The sequence below is a fragment of the Podarcis gaigeae genome (genome assembly GCF_964106915.1).
Source record: "Podarcis gaigeae genome assembly, chromosome: 13".
Lineage (NCBI taxonomy): Eukaryota > Metazoa > Chordata > Lepidosauria > Squamata > Lacertidae > Podarcis > Podarcis gaigeae.
Genome location: NC_139689.1, coordinates 31716769 through 31734851, shown reverse-complemented (window position 1 = coordinate 31734851; position 18083 = coordinate 31716769). Strand labels below are relative to the sequence as shown.

The 18083-nt window shown below is 45.1% G+C and overlaps 1 protein-coding gene across 5 annotated transcripts in view; it reads left to right on the top strand.

Moving 5' to 3' along the window:
* Positions 1–18083, top strand: part of LOC310829808 (acid-sensing ion channel 2) — a 385605-nt gene that overhangs the window by 298321 nt on the left and 69201 nt on the right. The window lies entirely within an intron of this gene.

The following is an 18083-nucleotide window of genomic DNA, read 5'->3' as shown; positions in this document are numbered from 1 at the left end:
TCTTCGATCTGAATTCACGGCGCTCTCAGGAAGTCTGGATGCAAACAAGGATAAGCTTATAGGTCAATTGGCCGGTAAGTTTTGTCAATTGACTGGCTAAATATTATCAAATATTCCATGAAGCCATAAAGCTGATGATGCTTGGAGAATGGGCTGCCGCCTACTTAGCACCGCTCTCTTTAAAAACTCTCTTTTTATTGTTTGCAGTATTGCTTTGCTTCCCACCCCCCGGGTTTATTTGTTACTTTTTAAAAACGTTATCCATTGGCATTACCCATTACCCAGTGTTCCAGGAAAGAAACCAAAAATGACAACCTTTCACATTTATAGACACCTTCCCTAAGATGTGTATGTCCCAGCTCCATTTCCAGTGTTCCTATCCTACATGCACCATCCCAACAGCAAGGGCTGAATGGGGCTTCTCAGTGTGCTCAGATGAACACACATAGAAGCGCCCACATGATCAGGAACCCTAACAACTCAGGGTTCCCAGTTGCATGAAGGCTTCTGATTGTGTTCAGCTGAAGGTCTACTGCTTGCACATGCAACACCACTGCCCTCTTCATGCCTTTCCTTGAGAGAGGCTGCTGTTCCTCAGGGACTAGGTCCGCAGTTCCATCCTGCCCTGATGAATGTGAAGAGCCTCAGGCTGAGTGCTTTATAAGTTGAGACTTCCAGTTTATTATAATAATAGGAAAGTTGATTAGAGGCAAAGGTTGTTTGAGGTTTGTAAAATTATGAACGTTACCTAGTCTATTTTCTCTCAGCGTGTGAACCCAACTCAGGGTCATCTGGCGAAACTGATTGGCAGCAGGCTCAGGACTCATCAAAGGCAAAGGAAGAAGTATTACATCTTTGTGCATAATTAGCGCTCAGAGTACATTGCCGCAAGATGCAGCAGTGGCTGGTTGACTCAGCAAGGATTGGGCAACATCACTAGGGGAGGCCGGAAATGGCCAATGCAAGCAGTGATTCAGGAAGGCTGTGGTATGGCTGTTGGTGCCACTGTCAATTGGCAAGCTTTTCTGTTTGGCAAGATGTATTTGAGCTGTAAAAACCTAAGCAAAGCTCAGCTATGGAAAAAGCCTGTTCAGCAGGAACTGTTCATGCCAGCTCTTAAATATTAATAAGACAGCCCAAGGAGAAGGGAGAGGGAGTGGCTTCTGAATTTTTAAAGCTAATGAAGGCAAGCATTCACTCTCTATATTTTGACTCTGGCATTCTCAAGAATTGTGAGGGAGAAATAGCTCCAAAATCTGAATAAAAGTGTAGCCTGCCTTTCCCATTGGCTGAGTTCCTGTGATGTCACGGAATGTTTATGAATACTTTTATGTTTCGATTTTGAGGGGCTGGAGTAATGATTGCTAAGTGCAATTTCAATGAGGAAAGAGTGAGGTTTATTTGGTGGCAGCGGGGGGTGGGGGGACCGCACATAGTGTCTAGCTTCTCTGAAGAAGGAAGTGAAATATCATGCAGATAAGAAATGATACTGCATAATGTGGCCCGAGTATTTCAGCAGGTGAGCTAACCAGGAAACAAGAAGGATAGAAAACAGCAAGAGACCAACTTGTAGAATCTCCCCCTAAGATCTTTTTTCCCCCATTGAGTCCGGAGCTGGGCTTAAAGGAATTCTATCCAGCCCTATGATTTTAATGACTAAGGGAGGCAATGCACATTTATTGCATTTTGTGCATTTCAAAGTGTAATTAAAAGGTGCAGTTGAAAGCATTGTTAACCCGTGCTTAAGTTCCATTGATTTAAAAAAGAATTGCCTTTGCACTGGATTGAACTGAAGCGTTATTATTCCCCTTTAATAATGGTCTCTGACAACAGAACATATGTCGCAGGCAGAAAGATATAGCATATATTCGATCTTTTGGCTGAGGTAGCATTGCTTTGCTGGTATTTACAATATACCTTTAATAAATCCTGACTGCTTTGTTCAGGCCCAGATTTTAAGAAACACATTATTTCAGCTATAAAAGGCAACAAATAGCCTTTTAAAAGTTTATAGCCTCGCTAATATTTAAACATTAAAAGGTTGTATTCTTGTTCCTGGTCTTCTAGGTGGACCTGTGGTAGGGAAGGGAAGGGGATAACTTTGTTTTCCAAACAATGGTGTTATTTTGCCACATAGCCAGAACCCTTCAGAAATGGATAAGTTGTATAATAGGGATAACACCACCTAGCAATTAGGATTTCTATACAAGGTCCAGAGAAGAGGGGGCAGAGCTGACTCCACCACTGAGTAGAGAGAGGCTACCATCTCAGGCAGATGCTGGGAGCAGTGGTGACCACCCCCTGGTTGTTCCTCCTAACCCCCTAACCCCCTGTCAGCTATTCCTGCCCCCTTACTGGAGAACTGAGCTATGTATGCTACATGATCTGTCCTGCCCCTCCTGTGCAAGCTAGTCCTCTGTCTCAAGATGCTATTTCGTAACTACTGAAGTAATGGTCAGCTGCCAGTCCAGTCAGCTTCTGTATGTGGAACAGAGAGGAGACAACATCTTTAGGCCTCAGGCAGCAATACAGCTTGAGCCATAGAGAGAATGTTGAAACAGGGATTGTCTCTGAAAACAAAACACTTTTCCCACCTTGAAACTGTGGGCAAATCTTTTTTCATGTTCCAAGTAAAATGTAGTAAGGTGGCCTAGGATAAAATTGTTTTGTGGGCCAAATCCAGCACCTGGGACCACCAGTGGTCAAAATATCCCTAGTGCAGTTGACACACCCCAGCTGTGCTTCAGCCATAGTTGAGATTAGGCAGGTTTGAACATGAGAATTGCAGTATTGAGTCAGAGAAAGCCCCTCTTCAGGTTTGACAGCGGCCAGCCAGATGGGAAAGGAAAATTCATAGAAGAGAATGGTGCATGATGGTAATATCTGTTCTCTGTTGTTATCTGCCAGCACCTGCTGGGGCAAAAATCTGCGGAAATAGAGATGACGCTTTTAGGCGCTATCAAGGCTTGTAGCTTTCTAGTAGACCCGCATTCCATGTATCTATTACTCTTTTAAAAAGCCACTTCTGCTGGGACCTGTAATGACATCCTGTGGGTGATGAGTTCCATAAGTTTCATATGCGCTGCAGAATCTTTAAGCATGCTGCTTCTCAGTTGTTGTTTTTTACTCCAGTGAATGGTTATGAGTTTTTCTAATCTGAAGGAGAACGAACAATTCCTAACCTGCCTATTTTGCTACCTGGACTAGTTTTCTTGTAAGGAACCAGAAACAGACTAAAAGTTTTTAGTCTAGTTTATCAATGATGATTTTACTTCTGGCATCCTAGGCTGCTGCCTGCTGGACATAGCTTAGTGCATGGGTAGGCAAACTAAGGTCCGGGTGCCAGATCTGGCCCAATCGCCTTCTAAATCCAGCACGCGGATGGTCCTGGCATCAGCGTGTTTTTACATGAGTAGAATATATCCTTTTATTTGAAATGCATCACTGGGTTATTTGTGGGGCATTGGAATTTGTTCATTTTTTCCCCAAAATACAGTCCAGCCCTCCACAAGGTCTGAGGGACAGTACCCCTGTTGAAAAAGTTCGCTGACCCCTGTCTTAGTGCATGCAGAAGGTCCTAGGTTTCATTCTTGGCATTTCCAACTAAAAATAATCTCAAGTAACTTGGCTGGGAAGGGCTTCTGTGTGAGAACTTGGGAGAGCCACTGTCAGGCAGAGTAGAAGATCATGCTGTGCTGGATGAGCCAAATGGTATGACAGGCGGCTTTCGTACGACCAAGCTTCTCCCTTCCCTGTCCCTCAAAACCCCAACAGTATTTTTCATAGCAGCATTACAATGCAAGATTCTCACACTGAACTTGTGAGTAATCCTAAGCATTTGAATTCTTCTCACTTATTCTGGAGCCTAGCCAGTTCCTTGCTGTCCTACCCGTCCTATCCCCCAGTTTCCTATTTATATATTTGGTCTGCTTTTTCCAGCATGTAATACTTTACATTTGTCTTTGCTGAATTTCATTTTCCTGCTTGCAGCCTAGAGTGCCAATTTATCAAGGTGCGCTTTATCAAGGCAGTCATACAAACTCTTTAACTGAAACCTCTTCCCCTCTGCTGGGAGAGTGGGAGGGAATGGGTTATAGGAGATACAAAAGGCTTGAGCTGTGGCAGTAGGGAGAGAGTTTGACCTAACTGGTGCTATTTTTCTAGAAAAAAGGGTTATGGAACTCACCATGAATGTCTCCCTCGTTCTCTTACAATGGTAATGGCACCCACCAGAGAGGTGCTGGAACTGAGTTTCGGTGATTTCTGGCTGAGAAAAAGCCCTGGGCCTAACACAGGAAGGCCAGAGTGATATTCTCATGTATCTCACATGGACTTTGGGCAAGTCACCACCTGCCAGCCTCGACTACCTCACAGGGCTGCTGTGAGGATAAAGGCAGAATGATACATACCTGGGTGTGTGAATTTGGAGCTGGGCCATTAGGCAGGGTGAGGCTGCAAAAACTCCCATTCAGCAGTCCTGCAGGCACCCTGCCCCATCTGCCAGCAGTGGCACCGATTTAGGGCAATATTGCATCCATTTTCAGGAAGATTTCCCCTGAGCTCTTGCACAGTGCAGAAGATCTCACAATTTTGCTGTAGTTTTTAGCACCTCTGTGGGCGGTGAATTCGGCTGTTGTCAAACTGGCATCTGTTCAGGGCTGCCCCAAGTCACCCTGCAACTTACTGTAAGAACTTCATGGTGAGTTCCGGCACCTATTTTTCCTGGGGGGGAAAGCACTGTGTGGGAAGAATCCAGCAGAAACTCCTCTTTGTCTCTCCCATCAAAGCTTACTGTGGGCTTGTCTTACTCTTACCCTTTTGCCCTTACCTGCCAACACTTTCCATGACCACCACCACCTCTCCCGCCCGCCCGCCCTCTTTCTTTTAAAGCCTGTCCTCTAAACTCCTCTCTTCTTTGCTGCCTTTGACTAAACCCCTTAGGTTTTATTTTGTTGGGGATGAAAGCAAAGTATATAAAAGTCAGTGTCCTTGTTGCTGTTCATACAGTTGCTCTTGTCTCTTTCTTTCCTCCCATCCCTCCCATTTGCCTATTGTCTCCCTCACTGTGGAAATGTGGATTGTAAGCTCCTCAGGTCAAGGACTGCACAGCGCTGCCAACTTGAAGCCCTTGAGCTCCAGCATGTCTGTCAGTCCCCCCTCTACAATCCACAATGCACAAGACACTGTTTGCTCTTCCTGCTTGGTTCCTGTTTGCAATAACTTGGCTTCTTCTACATTAAAGAAGTCCCCACCCCAGACATGCCCACATTTCATTGAATGCCAGAATTAGGCACGCATACTTTCTTCTGTTCTGAACAGAGTAGAGGTACAAATACTTTCTCTGTGTGAAGTGAGCACAGTGATGACTTATGTCTGTGTCTTTTTTCTCATTCATGGAGAGGGGTGGGAATTTCCACCCCTTTTCATGATCTTGCCCTTTTTCCTGCTCTTTTTTTGATAGGGCAGCCATTTTGTGTTATGCCACACCTGGATGACAGCCATTTTGAATCTTGCTATGCCCACATGGCAGCCATTTTGTCACCCACTCCCATGGTATTTTGTACAGCAGTTCCTGGCACCTGGCAGTGTTTTTGTATAGTGATAAAGAAATAAGAGTCTTGGTAGGCCAGTGTCAAAGATATATATTTTTTCTATAGGTAAAGGGTGTCCTGCTCCAGACTTTTGACAGGGCTCACAGAATCATACTTGCAAACTAAGCAGCTATCTAGGGCAGCAACATTCAATCTGGTTTCTGGTTAAAAGAAGCATGCAAGTTCATGGTGACCCTTTGCTTTTGCCCTCACCAAGCATCCTGTGCATGCTGAGAGTGTCCCAGAATCCTTTGCTGTATTGCCTGGGTTTCTGGAATTCACTTTTGGTTTGTGTGAGACTGACCTTTCCCCACTGGTCCTTCGTTCTGTCCAGGTTAGGAGACCCCAAGCCAGCCACAGGACTGAGCTGCTTATCTCTTGGAGGACCAATTTTATTTATAATTTTTAAGAAAGAGATGGTTGCATGGTCAGTCCTTTTATCTGGTCAGCTAGGGTCATGCCCATCTACCTGGTCACACACAAGGGGAGGAAGCTCCAGAGCAGGTAGGACAGGAAGTCGTCCCTGTCTGGAGCCACATTCCCCTGTGTGTACATTCTAGGCAACAGGAAAATGTTGTACTTGACTGCTCTAGTAATAATTCATCCCACATTTTTCACTTCCAAATCTGTACGGGAGACAGGCAGCAGTGATGGGCAGGCTTCAACGTCCCTTCACCAAATGTGAAATGAACACCTGTTAAAGGCTTTCTTTTTTAATTAACTTGACACTAATTACAGAACAAGCTCAGGATCCTTGGAACTTCATTTGCATAGAAAATAGCTCACTGAAAAAAGAGAATGGACTTGATCTCCATTTTAAAGGATTAATCTCATGGTGTTTGCTATTCAGGGCAGTGTTCTCAGCTCTCAACACCCATCACATTCAGGGGGTTAGCAGAAGAAAGTTTGTTGCTGAGCGCCTATCCTGATAAGATGATTGGTTGCCAAAGAAGCTGATTAGAATCAAAAGATAATTGAAGGTCATGTGCCAACTACAGATTTTGAAACATTTGAGGGAAATTGATGTAAACTTAGGCCAAAGGTTTTCAACCTTTTTGAGTCCACAGCTCCCTTGACCAACTACATTTTTTTCTGCGGCACGCTTGTGGGGCTCAGGAGCCTAGATACATCACCCCTTGCCCGCAGAGCTGGCAGCCTTTCACTCTTTCTCAAATGACATCCCATGTGGAGGGTTCATTCAGCCTCCTCTCCTCTCCCCTCTCCTTCGGAGCAGCTGCTGTTGCCACCGCTGGTCTCTAAGCTGCTTTCCCCCAAAGAGAGGTGCCTCCTCACACTGCCCCACATTGGCCTGCGACTTGTCTATCCATTTCCAACAGCAAGAGGAAATCAGAGGAAGGATGGGAGGAAAGAGCAACATAGGCCAGTGCTGCCCGTGGCACCTCTGATAATTTTTCAAGGCACCCCAGGGTGCCACAGCACACTGGTTGAAAACCACTGACTTAGGCCATGAAAACCTACATTTTGGATTTGGGCGATTTACCATTTTGCAATGCCTTGGCTGTAGAAAGCACTTCTTGGTGTTCAGATCTGGGCCCCCAAATGTTAAATTCTAACCAAGTCCAAGCTCCAAGGATGACAGTCTGGTATCGTCATCACCTTTGGTGTGACAGTCGTCTGTGTGGCAGCTTGGAGAACTCTGGCAGCTGGGCTTTGGAAGGTGCCAATTGAGAATGCTGAACTTCAAGCAGCCGCTTGTAGCATGGGGCTAATAGCTTGGCACATTGCAGGAGCACGCGAGCTGGTCACTGGCAGCTTGAGGTTATGAAATAGAACACTCCAAGCAGTTGCCTCTTGTGACTTTTGGAAGCTTTGTCAAGTCATTCTTCTTTCATTTTGACTTTTAACTGACTGAATAAAGCAGGTTGGGTGTAATTTTCCCCACCTTAATCTACTCTCAAGAGTACTTCCTTTTTTTTGGCTCTGATAGAAATAATAACTTAGAAATTGGATTTATTTACCGTATATAGGACCATTTCAAATTATTGCTTTTTGGCCTCATAATCTGGGATGATGTGAACTACATGTAAATGAGAAAACCCTTTCTTAGTGGACTTTTCAAATCAAGCAGAGTTCGTCTGAGTTATGATTGGTTATATTTTGGGATGGGGGAGGAATTTCATTCAGTTCACATTTATAGGCGACCCTACCTAATTTGCACTTTCAATAAAAAATATGTAATTCAGTTCTCCTGTCAAGGAACATGTACAAAAGTGCATATACTTGGGTAAAGTGTGGATAAAAAATGGATTAATAATAATAATAATAATAATAATAATAATAATAATAATAATAATAAAATTTATTTATATCCCGCCCTCCCCAGCCAAAGCCGGGCTCAGGGCGGCTAACAACAATCAAACAATCAAACTATCAGATATTCACACATTCTAAAAATATTTCATTATAAAAATCAATTAAAATTGAATTAATGGCAACTAATTAAGCAAGATTCTGTGCAGGTTGCCAGAGGAGGGAGTCAGGCTGCGCCCTGACCAAAGGCCTGGTGGAACAACTCTGTCTTGCAGGCCCTGCGGAAGGATGTCAGGTCCCGCAGGGCCCTAGTCTCTTGTGACAGAGCGTTCCACCAGATTGGAGCCGCAGCCGAGAAGGCCCTGGCTCTAGTTGAGGCCAGCCTAACCTCTCTGAGGCCTGGGACCTTGAGGATGTTATTATTTGCAGACCGTAGGTTTCTCTGTGGGGCATACCAGGAGAGGCGGTCCCGTAGGTACGAGGGTCCTAGGCCGTATAGGGCTTTAAAGGTTAAAACCAGCACCTTAAACGTGATCCTGTACTTCACCGGGAGCCAGTGCAGCTGGTATAGTACCGGATGAATGTGCTCTCGCAGCGAAGACCCCATAAGGAGTCTCGCCGCGGCATTCTGCACCCGCTGGAGTTTCTGGGTCAGTCTCAAGGGCAGCCCCACGTAGAGCGAGTTACAATAATCCAGTCTGGAGGTGACCGTTGCGTGGATCACAGTAGCTAGGTCAGGGCGAGAGAGATAAGGGGCCATTACTGAAAATAGCATACAAAAATGCATTAAAAACAGGGAAACTGCTTTGCAAAAATGTGTATATTTTGCAGAAATACATACAAGTGTGTAAAAATTAACACTGAAATGCTGCTGAATCTTCAAGAGGACTTGCTTTTTAAAATAATTCACAAACTGACGTGGAAATGTGGAGAAATGGAAAGCATGGAAAATTGAGAAACCCAAATTGGGAGAGTTGCTGATACCTATTGATGTCCCAAACTTTGGTTTTAATCTCATCAAGGTAGCTGCTAGAATTCTATAGATAGTTAGGTAGGAAAATGGCTTCCCAATTAGATTCATCATGACAGAGTTGAATTTTTACCCTACGTACCTCACTAGGTGTTTTCTCTGTGACTTCCCGGTTGCTTCTGTTGTTGGCTAAAGCTCCTTAAAGGCAAGATTGTGTTGTTCCTGACAATCCTTAACCCACCTCGCTTCGGTTTCCTTTAGAACTGAAATTACTTTCTCAGAAAAAAATAAAAAATCCTGCTTTCATATTTCCTTGCAAAATGCACATTTGTCCTCATTTGACTATAATATCTCAAATCTTCCTAGTTATTGGTGCTGATAACTACATTTTCTGGCAGTTTAACATACACAGGTTATAGGAAATTCAGCATTTCTTGGGGCAAGCTTGAAATGCCTTAATGTTGAACCTTGATTCTTTTACTTTGTAGTGCACGGTATGTTGCCATGGTCCTAACACGAGTGTTGGAAGAGCCTAGCAAAGCAACTGTGCCAAATAGAGAGTAGAAGAAACAGGCTTACAAAGTCCTGTCTTGGGGCTGTTTCACACATGAACATATATCAACTAGATGGAAACGATATAACCAGCTAACTTTTATGTATGTGTAAATACAGTATTGCAGGAATAATGACACAGATAACTTTTCACATCACAGTGTTTTTTTCAAATGGGATCAGTTCACCCATTCAGCTGCCAGTCGTTATATGAACAGTACTCATTTGATGTATATACGTGTGTGTGTGTGTTGTGTATGAGCCAGCCCTTAGAAATCCACTTGATTTTAAGTCTTGCTGACCGTCAGTGGTGGTCGTGGGTTGGATGATCTCTCAATAGCCCATCTCTGGTTCTTGGATAGCTTCCATGTTTTCATCAAAACCAAGACATCTTTGAACTTATGAAAAGCAGGGTGAACCCTCCCCATTTCACATTTCTGGATTAAAACTGTGACCTGTGTGGTGGGCATGCTTTGCTTTCATCCACACGCTGGGCCATGTATAATTGAATCCGTTTATAAAACTGCTCTTTAAAATGTTAAACCTCTTTCCCTTGAAGGTCTTTGCCATCAATCAGGTTTGCAAAGAGCCTCAAAGCAGAGGATCAGCAGAGGCTGCTGTAAGAAACCCTTAAGCAAATGTCCGTCACTCTGACCTCTGACATTTTGTGAAGGCAGAAAACGATAGTCCCATAGAAGGTCGCCCTGTTAGATTAAGTGCAGCTTGCTCAGAATGGCACCATGACCCAGGCCTGGGTTCCCCAATTAGCAAATAGGTTACAGGCTCTGCCTCCTGCTCAGGTCTTCTCTCAGGAGGGATCCAATTCCCTTCTCTGCTGTGAGGAAGAGCCTGCAAAAATGTCAAGCCAGAGACCTAACACAGCATCACTCATGCCTGGAAATAATAGATTGGTGGCATAGACTTCTGAGCATCCTCCTATTCCTCAGATGTGAGGTAGTCCAGGTCTCTGTCTAAAGATCTGAGCAGCTATTAAACATCTCCTTGTATATTTATTATACTTGCAGCCTACCTTCTTCTCTAGTTCAGGGCAGGATGCTATAATGTCATCAAGGACTTGTCCTTACTATCCCCAAAGGACTCATAATCTAATTTCCCAAAGATCATAAATCCTTTTAGGAAACAAAGGAGGGCATGCAAGCAAGCAAGCAAGCAAGCAAGCAAGCAAGCAAGCAAGCAAGCAAGCAACAAAACGAAACGACCTAATTAAACATGCCTTTCATGACTCTTCTTCCAAAGTGCACCTATGTTCCCAATATACTTGTAAGTTTTATTATTCTGCCCCAGAATGGGCATATATAGAAATCTCCCACTTTGTATACTGTATAGTCTGTCCTTAAATCCTTCTGATGTGAGAAGGAGGGACCACTGTGCAAATCAGCATTAGCAGCAGAAGCTGGAGATGGTGGTGCTGTCAGTTCACCTTGCGTTTTCTGCTGATACCATAACGCCATTATACAAATCTATTGTGCAACTGCATTTGGAAAACAGTCACACATGCCAGCTTCCAAATAAGAAGGGGGGAGCTGGTGGCACGCGGAACATGATATCACATGTGTGATGTCACAACGTGGTATATGTGACATCAGGATGTCAGAGGCAGAGCTGAGCTCAGCAGAAGCGCAGCAGCAGCAGCACAGCTTCAATGGTTGCATGTTTTCCTGCTGCTTCTGCCACCATCAGCCTGGAGCTGCTTCCAGCCTCCTCCATGGCAGGAGGAGGAGATTGAAGCCATGCCACACTCGGCTCCATGCTTAGCCTCTTCAAGAAGGCTTTGGACTTTTGGGGGGGGGAGGAGTGGCACCCTCCTCGAAAGTATGCCCCTAGCAGATGGCGCCCTTGAATACTGTGTACCATTCTGGTTGCCTCACCTCAGAAAGGATATTGTAGAGTTGGGAAAAGGTTCAAAAAATGGCAACCAAAATGATGAAGGGAGTGAATAAATTCCCCTGTGAAGAAATGTTGCAGTATTTGGGGCTTTTAGTTTAGAGAAAAGGTGAGTGAGAGGTACATGATGGAAGTGTTATGAAACTGTGCATGGCATGGAGAAAGTGGATAGAGAATAGTTGTTTTCCCTCTCTCACAGCACTGGAACTTGTGGGCATTCAATGAGGTTGGGTGGTGGAAGATTGAGGACAGACAGAAGAAAGTACTTCTTTACATAGTGCTTGGTTAAACTGTGGAATTGAGAGTGATGGCCACAAACTTTGATAGCTTTAAAAGAGGATTAGACAAACTTAATGGAGGATAAGGCTATCAATTTGTTGTTGCTTAACCGTTTAGTTGTGTCCGACTCTTCGTAACCCCATGGACCACAGCACGCCAGGCACTCCTGTCTTCCACTGCCTCCCGCAGTTTGGTCAAACTCATGCTGGTAGCTTTGAGAACACTGTCCAGCCATCTCGTCCTCTGGCGTCCCCTTCTCCTTGTGCCCTCAATCTTTCCCAACATCAGGGTCTTTTCCAGGGAGTCTTCTCTTCTCATGAGGTGGCCAAAGTATTTGAGCCTCAGCTTCAGGATCTGTCCTTCCAGTGAGCACTCAGGGCTGATTTTCTTAAGAAGGGATAGGTTTGATCTTTTTGCAGTCCATGGGACTCTCAAGAGTCTTCTCCAGCACCATAATTCAAAAGCATCAATTCTTCGGCAATCAGCCTTCTTTATGGTCTGATCGCCGAAGAATTGATGCTTTTGAATTATGGTGCTGGAGGAGACTCTTGAGATACTAGCAATGAATGCTATACTCTGCCTCCACAGTTGGAGGCAGTATGCTTCTGAATAACAGCTGCTGGAAACCACAGGAGGGAATAAGGCTGGAGTCCTACTTGTGGGTCGGGACGCAGGTGGCGCTGTGGGTTAAAGCCTCAGCGCCTAGGACTTGCCGATCGAAAGGTCGGCGGTTCGAATCCCTGCGGCGGGGTGCGCTCCCGCTTCTCGGTCCCAGCGCCTGCCAACCTAGCAGTTCGAAAGCACCTCCAGGTGCAAGTAGATAAATAGGGACCGCTTACCAGCGGGAAGGTAAACGGCGTTTACGTGTGCGGCTCTGGCTCGCCAGAGCAGCGATGTCATGCTGGCCACGTGACCCGGAAGTGTCTCCGGACAGCGCTGGCCCCTGGCCTCTTGAGTGAGATGGGCGCACAACCCCAGAGTCTGGCAAGACTGGCCCGTACGGGCAGGGGTACCTTTACCTTTTACCTACTTGTGGGCTTTCCATACGCAGAACTGTTCTTACGTTCTTAGGTGGAATAAATATAGTAGCCAGTAGTCACCAGCCACCAGAAGTCATTGAAGAAACATCTCTGGCTCTTAGTTCTGTATAAACCTGCAAACGGTTATCACTTCACTCGACAGCATCATGCAGTAGCATTCTAGCTGCAGTATAGTGTTCAGGTTTCTTCCAGCAAACCTTGGTTAGGGTAATCTTTGTGTCCCCAATGTGTTTTAGCTCTTACTTTGTGTCATAAAAGTTATGGCTTTGCGAATTAAAAGTAGCACCTTGAATAGCGGCCAATGCACTGTACTAGCACTGGGCTTGTGAAAGAGAACTTTTATGAGAAGAAAGCTAACATGGTCTTCTGGGTACAAGTGGTTTAGGACGTGTGACCAACCTGTTTTGCCACAGTTCAATATATCCAGTTTAATTTCCTAGAAGAGAGTTGTTTAGGGGTTTTATGCAGCCCTATTCCTTGTTCAGTGCCCTTGTACGCTGTCTGGCTTTGACAGTCATAAAAGCTAGAAAGTGCTGATGTGGAGTAATAAAGTCTTTTCCCCCACCCCACAAAACGGACTTTTCTAGGAAGCGCAGTTGTCAATTTCCCCACAGTGCGGTGCTTGGGTTTGTATTTATCTTTGACCTAGCTGGGTGGGATGTCTGCCAAGCCCAATATTATCAAGGATTCAAAATGGCAGGTTTAATCTCCAGAACATGACAGGCATGATGAGGTCAGAGCTGTGGAGAGCAGCAGAGCCCATAAAGTTGTGGAAGGGGGTGTGTTTACAGGGTGTGTGTGTGTGTGTGTGTGTGTGTGTGTATGACTGAACCGTCCCTTGGGGCGACTTGTCAAGGAACTATGGGATGTTGCGTCTGAATCAATTATAGATCCTTTTGGAGTTTTATCGGGAAGGATGTTGTTGCCTATGAAGCGAGCTTTGTTTAAGTAAGAGCTCATCAAGGCCTCAGACAGTGCCTGAGGCAAAGAGAGGTGTGGGCTGCCATTAAGATTGTTTTGCCTGAAACCTAGTCCAGCACTCCAGACAAGTGGCTGTAAAATACAGACTCTTTCATGAGGGATAACAGAGCCTATTCCACTGCCAGAAGGGCCATTTTCTGCCAGCTCTCCAGTGGTTTTCTGGAGCAGAAGGAAACAGCCCCCCCCCCCCCGACTGCTTCTTGAATGGGGCCACAAGTCTGTTGCCATGTTCCACCTTCTGCCTAGCCATTTGTGGCGAAGAGAGAAAGGGGGCTTTTTTTACCCAAAAGACAAGAGTCATATAAATTTTAATAAATAAAAAATTAAGCAGAGTGCATTTTCTTCCTCTCTGAGTAATCATAATCACCAGCCAAACATCTGGAATTGAAAGGGGGGGAGAGACTTATCTTATCTTATCATCTTATCCTATCTTATCATCTTATATCTTATCTTATCTTATCATCTAGTAAGTAAGTATACTGGCCTTCATTTGAAGATCACAGGGCAGTTCACAACATCAAAATACAAAACGAGACAACAGAATATATAGAAAACAAGAACAAGAACAAACCAATCACCTGTCTCCCACAAATACAGTTAAAATGCCATATAATGCCAGAGCTCTGGTTATAGAGAAACTTTTTCGCCTGGTACCTAAATATATATAATAAAGGAAGCCAGGTGAGCCTTCTTGGGGAGAGCATTCAACAAACAGGAAGCCACCACAGAAAAGGCCCGTTCTTGTATTGCCGTCCTCTGGACATCTTATGGAGGAGGCACACAAAGAAAGGCCTCAGATGATAATTGCAGGATCTGGGTCGGTTCATATGGGGAGAGGTGGTTCTTGAGGTACTGTAGTCCCGAGCCATTTAAGGCTTTATAAGTCAAAACCAATTCTTTGAATTAGGCCTGGAAACTAATCCGCAGCCAGTGCAGTCAAGCCAGGATTGGTGTAACATGCTCAAACCATCGTGCCCTGGTGAGCAACCTGGTCACCAAATTCTGCACCAGCTGCAGCTTCTGAACCGTCCTCAGAGGCAACCCTACATATAATGCATTGCAGTAATCTAACCTAGAGGTTACCAGAGCACAGATGACAGAAGTTAGGCTATCCCTGTCCAGATAGGGGCGCAGCTGGGACACCAGCCAAAGCTGATGGAAGGCACTCTGTGCCGCTGATGCCACCAGAGCCTCAAGTGACAGCAAAGGATCCAGAAGTGCCCTCAAACTACATACCCACTCCTTCAGAGGGAGTTTTTGGTCCGGATGTGTACTTTCAGGGCATGTTTGCACTTCCTCTTCCCTGAGTGGATGGGGAATAGAAAAGAAAGAATGAGTGAGGTTGTCCCTGAACAGAAGTGGTTGAGCCTCCATCCTCCACCCTATCCAGTCTGTGGGGATGTCTGGAAAACAAGGAGCCTTGCGTTCACCTACTTGGGATGTCTGGGGAAAAAAGGGGCCGCTTTCCACAACAGCAAATCAGCAGAAGGCTTTGTTTGACTGCTGATTGCTATAGAGGGCCCTTTAGAGGTGTGCTAAATCACCGCTCCTACCATCAGCACAATTTAGCATTGCTTGAGTGGGTATTTAAAAAGAAATATGGAGCTAATATTCAGGCAGCAGTTGAAGAAATTCTAGCGGTCAGGCTCTGAACAGCTAAGACATGCATGGGGTTGTAAATTAAACAAATTGCTGTAGTCGTGGATGTTTCCCCAAAGTGCTAATTGCCTAGAATGAAGACTAAACCTATGTTAGGAAAACCAGGGGTGGGCTTTTTTCTCAAGATCTCAGCCTGGAGTTGTGGTAACACTTTCCCTTCAGAGAGGGAAGCATCCTCAGTGCCACCACAGCATCCAGTGCTGATGCTCGTAATTGCCATCTTCAATCCCCTTATTGTCTTTGAGCAAAGACCGTGACAAAAGATGTCCTTAAGCCCATATCCCCCTCACAGAGCTTCACTTCTCAGAGTTCCCTGGGAAGAGGGATGGATAATTAAGCCACTCAAGTAACTGTAGCTCTATGAGGGGAATAGGAGACAAATGTGGATTGGGCAAATGTCGACAAGTGGTCTCATAATACAAAAACAGGCTCCACCTCCACCAAACTTGTAAAGTGCTATGATACCACTTTAAACAGTAATGGCTTCCCCTCAAAGAATCCTGGGAAATATCATTTGTTAAGGATGCTGAGAGTTGTTTAAAGACCCCTATTCCCCTTATAGGGGGACAAATTTCACATTTGTCCATCCACGAGGTGGGAGGGACAGGGGTGTTGGGCATGTTCTGGCTTGTTGTCCGTTTGTGGAATGCAGCATTTAGGTTCAACAGGCCTGGCCCGCAGGGACCCACATTGAGACTGAGACCCAGTATGTGACCTCAGAATCTTCTGCAATATATAGAAAAACATTGTGACTGATTTATAAGAGCTGTAGGATAAGTCAATTTGGAAAGGGTTCTCTAGGAATCTATGGGGTTTGCTGGATCAAGAATACATCAGAATATAATAAGTACAACTCTCTTGTTACATATTTTTTTGCTAAAGCAGCAGCTTTTTGGATGAGAGGCAGGGAACCATAAAATGTGACTTCTTGAGATTCTCAGCTTTTCTCTGTCTGCCATTATTTATTTAAGCAGTTTTCAAGCACATATGTGTGTGTGTGTGTGTATGTGTGTGTGTGTGTGTGCTTGAAGGTATGTGTGCAATTCCAAACCCATACTCTCATTAAAGCTGAACAAGATTTCATTAGCCAAGGGATAAAGTTTCAGTGCCTACCCCCCATGACTCCTTGTCTATGTTAGGATTGTCCTACTCACGTGTAGGACCCTGGTAGAGACACATGCCCTACAGGCATGTTCTCTCCCTCCTGGTCAGTCGTTCGGGAGCTTCAAAATCTTTCTTCAGCCAGAAAATCCCAGCGACTGATTCCAAGTGGCATTAGCACACTTAGGATCCTGTGGAGTGTTAGCAGTTTGTGTAACAGAACTCAGTAGCACAGCATTTTGGCTAAACTATGTTTATTTACATATAATACACTTGGAGCATTCTGACTTAGCTCCTTCCTCTTTCTCATCAGACAGCAAAGAGAAAGAACAAAGGACAATAGTCCTACATCACGGAAACACAGTAATACCAAACACCCTGTCTCTGTCACTTCCCACTATGTGGAATGAAAACATACACTGTCATGTGATAGACAACAATCCCATGACTGCAAGCACAGAGCAAGAATCCTAACAGTCCTACCCAGTCACTAGGTGAAGCAGAATGAATGATGTTTACTGTGAAGGACTGTAGAATCATGTTTTCAAACCAAGAAAGAAAAATATGCCAATGTGCCTGATTTGCATACTAAGTGCAGGCTGGCAAAATCCAACATATTTGGTGTGGGATTTTGGTCTTTGAAGGTGTTCCTTTTTAATCTCACAGAACACACATGGCCCTGACAGACAAGAAACAGATTGAGAGAAAAATCTGCAAGGGAAACTTGTGCAACTTGTGCATAAAGGGCAGGCATGCGTTGCTAAACACATAGTGGACACGCGCTGAAGAGCCATGGCCAATTGGGGCTCTGTAGCGCATCTCTCTCCCCCCCTCCCCAGTGTTCAGGCACAAGTCTACCCTTCACGCTTTATGCATTTACTGCAGGAAACAACGCTTCAGCTGCAGCAGGGCTCAATTGCTACGTAAAGTGTGCAAAGAGGATCTTTCTGGCTTGGCTTGGTTGGGGTGTGGATCCAGAGAAGCCAAGAGACTTGATAAACAGCCTTTTTTGTCTCAGTGGCTGAGGGAAATCGCAAACAGCCTCCTTAAGGAGGACCCAACCCTTTGCGCTGTGAAATCTTTCCCTTCTTCCCCAGACTCTCTTCTCCGCAGCGTGGTGAGGCAGCAATTGAAAAGGATATTAAGACTTGCGTATGTGTTGATATGGAGAATGCTTCTGGAGTCCAGGAGCATAAGCCGCTGTTTTGTTTGTTGGGAGGTAAACAATAGCCTGGTGGAAATGTGACGTCCAGGCTTGAGACGCTTCCCACGTTTCTGGTGTGTCCTTTTTGAGATGGAAGCAGGGTCAGGGTCAGAGACCTGAGAGTATCTACAGCAGCTCAGCCCCCCCCCCCCGCCTTGCAGCAGCTGCCACATCATCTCTCTCCTTCTTTGATGGATTTCTCTGCTTCCAGAGGTCTTTTAGGGTGCTATGTGACAGACTCCCTTTTACTCAAGTATGAGTGGCACCTCCATGTAGAGAGATCTGGTTGCTGCTGCTGCTGCTTTTTGTCTCTCCTTTAGAAACCCTAACCCCAGGGCTTTTTTCCACCTGGAACTCAATTCTGGAATGTCTTAGGTAGGCACCATTTATGGTGAGTTCCGGCACTTCTTTTTCTAGGAAAATAGCACTGCCTAACCCCCCAAACTTTGCAAGATGTTTCTCATGAAATAACCAAGGTGTTCACAGATTCACCAGAAACACAAGGGATCTGTCAAATCAATGGTGCTGAA